This window comes from Ips typographus, linkage group LG12, assembly GCF_016097725.1.
Source record: "Ips typographus isolate SLU linkage group LG12, UJ_Ityp_2.0, whole genome shotgun sequence".
Taxonomy (NCBI): domain Eukaryota; kingdom Metazoa; phylum Arthropoda; class Insecta; order Coleoptera; family Curculionidae; genus Ips; species Ips typographus.
In genome coordinates, this window is record NC_138433.1 from 1 (window position 1) to 8,716 (window position 8,716).

The window sequence follows — 8,716 nt, forward strand, 5'->3', positions numbered from 1 at the left end:
TACGAGTCCTCATTAACAGCCCAATCCATAAATTGCAAGAAACGAAAGGCAGGCATTGTGTGTCCAATCCTGGAGACTATTAGGAAGTTGTTGCAGTTTGGTGATGATGTAGCAGTGTTTTAACTTACAACAGAATTGTTGCTGTTTTAACAACTTGCTTTTGTGATTTAAATTGCTTATTTTAGGTATTTTCTTTTGTAAATTTACTCAGCAGCATTAAATACATATCAATTTTGTTTTGTTGTGTGATTTATTATACCAAAGAGCAGGTAGGTAAATTATCAAATTTTATGAAGAAAACTAGACTTTTGATAAAAATAAACTCTTCTTAAAATTTTATTTGTATATTCATAATGAATACAATTAAAATAGTAATTTAACCTACTACCTATCTGATGTAAAATACTGTATTTAACAGTAGCACCATCTGTTTCTAGCCTTATAGGTAGTCAGAGAAGTATAGGTAGGCAAGGGGGGCTAATTCTGTAAAATAATGGCATTTGATCAAATTTACATATTAAGTAACATAGTTAGGTACCTATGTCCTATATCTTTCTAATGTTACCTGAAATATTTCAACACTCTGCATATGGATTTTGACAACACCATTATAACCATTGCTTCAAACACCTTTCGTTGTTCAGTCACCAGGAGTCTTTTACAGCAGCCGTTGATAATGGGACCCTTTCAAAGCATGATAAGCAAACTCCAGAAAGGTACCTACCTGAAACATAAGCTATTTAGTATTAGCAGCTCATTAAAAGGTAGGGGCCTTCCTTTTTGATAATATTAGGTAAATCACCTTGTCAGCATCCATGTTTCTTTGATTGAGAAACAACCACTGGCTTGAATAAACTTGGTTCTTGGGACTAAGTAAATAGGTACCTATATGCATGGGCTGTTTCATTGTGATTGTGTGTTTTTTATTAGAAAAGGCATTCTTTTCTGTTTCCTTCAGAATGTTTCACTGGGCCCCTTGATAGTTGCAAAGTGTAGGTGGGTGGCATTTTCAAAACTCTCTTCCCGAAACATACACACACAACACACACACACACATTATCTAGGTACCTATCTAGTATCGCAGTAGTTACATCGAAATATTGTAAAATTACATCAAAAATAAAACATTTCGCTTTGTTTACTACCTATTAATTTGCCAACAATGGCGGCCGATGACGTCAAAATTCTATCGCGCTCGGAACGCACGTAATAGACAAGAAAGGCAAATGATGACGTAACCGCGACGGGAAAAAAAATGGACCATATCATAGAAAACAAAAAATATCCCCACATGAGTTGATTGATAACACCGTTTGGCCGATCTCGAACTAAGTGACAGCTACTGTCATTTTGACAGCTGGAATGGATTCCTCGTCCCCAAATTAGTCGAAAATGAGTACCATCAACCCTAGTGAAATCGGACTGGTTTTGACGTTATTAGCTGTCAAAGTGACAGAATAACAATAATGCATCTCAAGTGCGTTTTTTATCAAAACAAATCGAGTGAAGGGTGGTTTTTGGCTAATTTTGGGGCGCCCAATCCATTGGTGAAATCACTTTTTTGATATCTCCACAAATCGCCAGTGTCTCGAATTGAGTGACAGCTACTGGCATTTTGACAGCTGGAATGGATTCCCCGTCCCCAAATTAGTGAAATCGGACTGGTTTTGACGTTATTAGCTGTCAAAGTGACAGATTAACAATAATGCATCTCAAGCGCGTTTTTTATCAAAACAAAACGAGTGAAGGGTGGTTTTTGGCTAATTTTGGGGCGCCCAATCCATTGGTGAAATCACTTTTTTGATATCTCCACAAATCGCCAGTGTCTCGAATTGAGTGACAGTTACTGTCATTTTGACAGCTGGAATGGATTCGCCGTCCCCAAATTAGTCGAAAATGAGTACCATCAAGCCTAGTGAAATCGGACTGGTTTTGACGTTATTAGCTGTCAAAGTGACCGGAACAAAACGTGTGTGAACTCGCGCCAGGATACAAAATTAAAAATAAGCGAGCGTCTTGGAAAACGGAGGTGCGAACGACAATTTGCGACGTTGCCAAGTCTCATCATATCACCCATGTTTTGAAGCAGTCTATGTTATGTTTTGAAATGTGATTAATAAAAATAAGTAGTTTTCACCAATATCATCGAATAATCTAATATAGAAGTGTGCAGCTATAAAAGGAATATGTTGATTTAAAATGGTAGGAGCGGGTATGGCAACGCCGCGCTAATTAGTAATTTCTTGTTTACGTTTTGTTGTAACGAAAATAATTCCCATATCTCTATTATTTTGGTTGCCGGTAGAAGAGGCCGACCGCCAAGAAAACCTAGAGAAGAGAGAAGACTTAGGTTAGGTTGAATAATTTTAGAATAGTTCAGAGACTAGATGACTTGTGATAATTTTATGGCTACAATAAATGTTACTTTATGTTCAGCCCTTAGTTTTTGAGCTTTTCTAAGTGAGTAACCCTCTACGAACGATTCCGCACGCCTAATAGGTACCTATACTATTTTTCAATAAAACTGTAAACTTTAATGGCCTGTTTTTCATATGTTATGTTATTACTTAGGTGATAAAATTAGATAGTTTTGTCTAATATTATTTAAATTTTTAGGAGTGAAGTTATAGGTAGTCAACTTTAATTTGACTAGAGTTTCAACAGAGCCACAAATGTTGAACCACCCTATAAACTAGGATTCATTTAGGTACTACTGCTGCTAAAAATGTCTATTTATAAGGTGGAATTAACTTTAAACATTTTTAGCAAGCTTGAGAAACATTTGTCAGAGTCTGTTCTGAACACTGCTTCAGAAACAGGATCTATAAAAAGTGTTGTGGGCCCAACCAAAAGGTAAATAATAAAATTAGCTTAGTATTTGGGTGATTATAATGTAAAAATAGTATATTTTATTAGGTAAATAAATAGGAAAATAGTAAGATATTAGAGTAGAAGTGATCTTGGTTCAACAGCAAGTTTGCAGAAACCGGTCAATGGATCGTTGGGATAAAAGTTGAAGTACCTACTTTGTCCAGAAAAGCTGGTAGGTAGCTTCTGACTCCTATTGATGTATGTTGTCCTTGTACCATAGTCGCAATCCTTTTCAACCCCCCCATTCAGGGCTTCAGTGTCAGTAAATTACCACCATTTTCAGCAAGAATAGTGGCCAGTATAATCACATTGCATTGGGCATTTTGTTAACTGTATTAAATATGTCCTATTGGTTTGTTGTTCCGAAAACTAATAAACAACCTGGGGAGATCTGGTGTTGGTCTGTATACGTTTAATCCAGGTAGGTTCTATAATAACAAATTTTCTCCACTCTAGTTGGAATATTAACAATTATTATTATGTCATCTCTAATATCAACCCTTTTTGTTTTAGCATACTCCATCAGCCACACCAATAACCAGCACAGCCTGTAATTTTTATGATTCAATGTATTATAAGTAAGTGCATGCATTTTTAGGTGACAATACAAACAATCCTGGCTATTTAGTATAAATAATATAATAGTGGAAAAAATGCTATATTATCCATGGTTTAGACAGCATTTATTGACCTTATCTTCTCTCTTACAATAAAAGCTTCTGTCTGTCAAAACATTGGTTAATAATATACTATTTTTGTACTTATTTCACCTAATTTAAGGTCCTTTGGCATAAATATGCCCTTTGCTGTGCACTGGAGCAAATTAAACATTTGCCAAAAATGCGCTTTTTGTAAAAATAGCATATTTCTTGATACACGTCGCTCTGACCCTAAATTACTCCTTTATTTGACAAGTCTTTGACTTTGTTTGACAAATGTCATAGAAAACAAAAGATAGAGCAGACTTCAAGCTTTCCAAAAATATCCCCCCTAGAGTTGATTGGTCATACCACCGCCCTCTGTACAAGAAAGCCAAGAAGGTGCATGCCAAAAATTCCAATATGGCCGAAATATGGGATTGACAGTTTGCATTTGTTTGTATTGTGGAAATTGAGTTTTTGGATGATTAAATTAATTTTTAAGGTTTAAAGTCAAGACTTGGGATTACTTGCTAAAGTAATTGTAGTTTAAATGTTTATTGTTCTAGTGAAAGTGTAGTTTGTGTTCATTTTATTGTGTTATCACTATTGTTATTGTTCCTTCATTGTTCTATAATTTGTGGTTGGTTTTTTAACTTAAATTCTATTGCCAAATTTCTAAAAGCAATTTGGTGAAAGGCCCAAAAGTGTCAGTCTTTTACTTTCCAAAAGACCCTGCTCGAACCGAACAGTGGTTGAAAGCTTTGAAGTGGAATGATTTTACTCCAACACAATACTCAGTGGTAAGTACAATATTATGCTTTCTCATTCAGTAAACTTATTGCCTCTTACATACATTGGTATGTGACTTATGTGAGTTACATTTTGAGGCCGCCTGCATTTTGAGAGCAACAAAGGTTTACTCTGAAGAAACAGGACAGCTTTTAGAAGTTCTATTGGCACTTTTACATTTTAAAAGAAAGGTCTTGGTAATAATATAAAACCCATTTACCAGTTTTGCTTACCTAGATTCAAGGATTTCCAAATTTTCTTTGATTTGAGCAGTTTTTACATTAGTTTGTTGTACTTTCCAAGACAAAGGGTTCTAACCAAACTTGCTTTGGCTGGACTTTATTGGATATAAAAAGCCATATCTATACATATCTGGATCAGGAATGAAGCGTTCTTTGATTTTTCACTCACAACTTCTAATCAACTACACGAAAAAATATAAAAAAAAAACATATTTTCTACTGCATCTCCATAGGTTTGTGTACAAAAAAAAATCCGATAACGCCGCCATTAAAAGTGACATTCTAGGCTTTCTTGTAAAGAAGGCGGTGGTCATACCGCTTGGCCGCTGAAGGGCGTCAAAATTCATTCACCATAAAATCACATATTTTTTGACACGTCGCTTTGACCCTAAATTACTCCCTTATTTGACAAGTTATGTCAAAATGTCATAGAAAACAAAATATAGAGCAGATTTCAAGCTTCCCAAAAATATCCCCCCATGATTCGATTGATTGCACCGTTTGGCCGCTAGAGGGCGTCAAAGTTCCTTCACCATAAAATCACATATTTTTTGACACACGTCGCTTTGACCCTGAATTACTCCCTTATTTGACAAGTTATGTCAAAATGTCATAGAAAACAAAATATAGAGCAGATTTCAAGCTTCCCAAAAATATCCCCTCATGATTCGATTGATTGCACCGTTTGGCCGCTAGAGGGCTTCAAAGTTCCTTCACCATAAAATAACATATTTTGTGACACTCGTCGCTTTGACCCTGAATTACTCCCTTATTTGACAAGTTACGTCAAAATGTCATAGAAAACAAAAGATAGAGCAGATTTCAAGCTTCCCAAAAATATCCCCCCATGGTTCGATTGATTGCACCGTTTGGCCGCTAGAGGGCTTCAAATTTCCTTCACCATAAAATAACATATTTTGTGACACTCGTCGCTTTGACCCTGAATTACTCCCTTATTTGACAAGTTACGTCAAAATGTCATAGAAAACAAAAGATAGAGCAGATTTCAAGCTTCCCAAAAATATCCCCCCATGATTCGATTGATTGCACCGTTTGGCCGCTAGAGGGCTTCAAAGTTCCTTCACCATAAAATAACATATTTTGTGACACTCGTCGCTTTGACCCTGAATTACTCCCTTATTTGACAAGTTACGTCAAAATGTCATAGAAAACAAAAGATAGAGCAGATTTCAAGCTTCCCAAAAATATCCCCCCATGATTCGATTGATTGCACCGTTTGGCCGCTAGAGGGCGTCAAAGTTCCTTCACCATAAAATAACATATTTTGTGACACTCGTCGCTTTGACCCTGAATTACTCCCTTATTTGACAAGTTACGTCAAAATGTCATAGAAAACAAAAGATAGAGCAGATTTCAAGCTTTCCAAAAATATCCCCCCACGATTCGATTGATTGCACCGTGCAACAAACAATACACTAGGTTCACATCTGCTCGTGGAAGATGTGGCAACATAGGGCACAGTCTCAACTGACAGTCGGCGGCTAAACATTTTGAGGTTAGGAATTTTAAAAAATTTAAAAACAGCAAAAACTACAAACAGAAGAAATAAAAACTTAATTTAGGATTGTTTAAGTGTATTAATTAGTGTTGCAACACTTGGTGGTAAACAAACCAATCAAACTTTGGCTTGGGAACAACCACATTCAATTTTAATTATCTGGAAAGAGCACTGGAGCACTGGAGGTGCATTCAAACGAGTCCTCATTAACAGCCCAATCCATAAAATTTGCAAGAAACGAAAGGCAGGCATTGTGTGTCCAATCCTGGAGACTATTAGGAAGTTGTTGCAGTTTGGTGATGATGTAGCAGTGTTTTAACTTACAACAGAATTGTTGCTGTTTTAACAACTTGCTTTTGTGATTTAAATTGCTTATTTAGGTATTTTCTTTTGTAAATTTACTCAGCAGCATTAAATACATATCAATTTTGTTTTGTTGTGTGATTTATTATACCAAAGAGCAGGTAGGTAAATTATCAAATTTTATGAAGAAAACTAGACTTTTGATAAAAAATAAACTCTTCTTAAAAATTTTATTTGTATATTTCATAATGAATACAATTAAAATAGTAATTTAACCTACTACCTATCTGATGTAAAATACTGTATTTAACAGTAGCACCATCTGTTTCTAGCCTTATAGGTAGTCAGAGAAGTATAGGTAGGCAAGGGGGGCTAATTCTGTAAAATAATGGCATTTGATCAAATTTACATATTAAGTAACATAGTTAGGTACCTATGTCCTATATCTTTCTAATGTTACCTGAAATATTTCAACACTCTGCATATGGATTTTGACAACACCATTATAACCATTGCTTCAAACACCTTTCGTTGTTCAGTCACCAGGAGTCTTTTACAGCAGCCGTTGATAATGGGACCCTTTCAAAGCATGATAAGCAAACTCCAGAAAGGTACCTACCTGAAACATAAGCTATTTAGTATTAGCAGCTCATTAAAAGGTAGGGGCCTTCCTTTTTGATAATATTAGGTAAATCACCTTGTCAGCATCCATGTTTCTTTGATTGAGAAACAACCACTGGCTTGAATAAACTTGGTTCTTGGGACTAAGTAAATAGGTACCTATATGCATGGGCTGTTTCATTGTGATTGTGTGTTTTTTATTAGAAAAGGCATTCTTTTCTGTTTTCCTTCAGAATGTTTCACTGGGCCCCTTGATAGTTGCAAAGTGTAGGTGGGTGGCATTTTCAAAACTCTCTTCCCGAAACATACACACACAACACACACACACACATTATCTAGGTACCTATCTAGTATCGCAGTAGTTACATCGAAATATTGTAAAATTTACATCAAAAATAAAACATTTCGCTTTGTTTACTACCTATTAATTTGCCAACAATGGCGGCCGATGACGTCAAAATTCTATCGCGCTCGGAACGCACGTAATAGACAAGAAAGGCAAATGATGACGTAACCGCGACGGGAAAAAAATGGACCATATCATAGAAAACAAAAAATATCCCCACATGAGTTGATTGATAACACCGTTTGGCCGATCTCGAACTAAGTGACAGCTACTGTCATTTTGACAGCTGGAATGGATTCCTCGTCCCCAAATTAGTCGAAAATGAGTACCATCAACCCTAGTGAAATCGGACTGGTTTTGACGTTATTAGCTGTCAAAGTGACAGAATAACAATAATGCATCTCAAGTGCGTTTTTTATCAAAACAAATCGAGTGAAGGGTGGTTTTTGGCTAATTTTGGGGCGCCCAATCATGGGGGTGAAATCACTTTTTTGATATCTCCACAAATCGCCAGTGTCTCGAATTGAGTGACAGTTACTGTCATTTTGACAGCTGGAATGGATTCGCCGTCCCCAAATTAGTCGAAAATGAGTACCATCAAGCCTAGTGAAATCGGACTGGTTTTGACGTTATTAGCTGTCAAAGTGACCGGAACAAAACGTGTGTGAACTCGCGCCAGGATACAAAATTAAAAATAAGCGAGCGTCTTGGAAAACGGAGGTGCGAACGACAATTTGCGACGTTGCCAAGTCTCATCATATCACCCATGTTTTGAAGCAGTCTATGTTATGTTTTGAAATGTGATTAATAAAAATAAGTAGTTTTCACCAATATCATCGAATAATCTAATATAGAAGTGTGCAGCTATAAAAGGAATATGTTGATTTAAAATGGTAGGAGCGGGTATGGCAACGCCGCGGTAATTAGTAATTTCTTGTCTTGTTTACGTTTTGTGGTATCCGTATATTGCGAAAAAATCGTAGCTCTTTTATTTAAATTCGCAGGAAATTCGTTCCAACGCCATTCGAAAAAGCATAAAAAATACTACAAAATGGGTTAAAAATGGCCTCTGTAGCTCCTCCCGTTACCGAGATATTGAATTTCAAAAAGTACCTAAAAAACCTCTCTAATACCCCCCCATTCTTTCAATTTTTTTGAAAAGTGAAAAATTTTAAAGTGCTTTTTTTGTGCTTATTTCACCTAATTTAATGTTCTTTTGTATAAATATGCCCTTTGCTGTGCATTGGAACCCTTATGGAACAAAAAAAAAAATTGAAAATATTGACAAAAAATGGCATTTTTCGAATTTCTGAAAGGTTCAAAGTGGTTATTTCCCTTAATTTGAGGTCCTTTGGTATAAATATATCCTTTGCTGTGCATTAGA

At 35.9% G+C, this 8,716-nt stretch overlaps 3 long non-coding RNA genes across 6 annotated transcripts; 1 reads left to right on the forward strand and 2 right to left on the reverse strand.

The window, feature by feature from the left end:
- Positions 1 to 325: 325 nt before the first annotated feature.
- On the reverse strand, positions 326 to 962 carry LOC145736492 (uncharacterized). Its single transcript, XR_014179975.1, has 3 exons — positions 803 to 962; positions 566 to 724; positions 326 to 483 (listed from the first exon to the last, which is right to left on the reverse strand). It is a non-coding gene; the product is annotated as an uncharacterized LOC145736492 (long non-coding RNA).
- A 1,260-nt stretch (positions 963 to 2,222) lies between these two features.
- Positions 2,223 to 3,618, forward strand: LOC145736493 (uncharacterized). Of its 4 annotated transcripts, none has more exons than XR_014179979.1 (6): positions 2,225 to 2,499; positions 2,617 to 2,707; positions 2,767 to 2,853; positions 2,904 to 3,043; positions 3,155 to 3,292; positions 3,385 to 3,618. It is a non-coding gene; the product is annotated as an uncharacterized LOC145736493 (long non-coding RNA). The 4 variants fall into 4 exon arrangements; XR_014179977.1 differs by having other exon boundaries at positions 2,230 to 2,499; positions 2,917 to 3,043; XR_014179978.1 differs by having other exon boundaries at positions 2,223 to 2,499; positions 2,617 to 2,853.
- Positions 3,619 to 6,583: 2,965 nt separating this feature from the next.
- Positions 6,584 to 7,399, reverse strand: LOC145736611 (uncharacterized). Its single transcript, XR_014180046.1, has 3 exons — positions 7,063 to 7,399; positions 6,826 to 6,984; positions 6,584 to 6,743 (listed from the first exon to the last, which is right to left on the reverse strand). It is a non-coding gene; the product is annotated as an uncharacterized LOC145736611 (long non-coding RNA).
- Between the last annotated feature and the right edge of the window lie 1,317 nt (positions 7,400 to 8,716).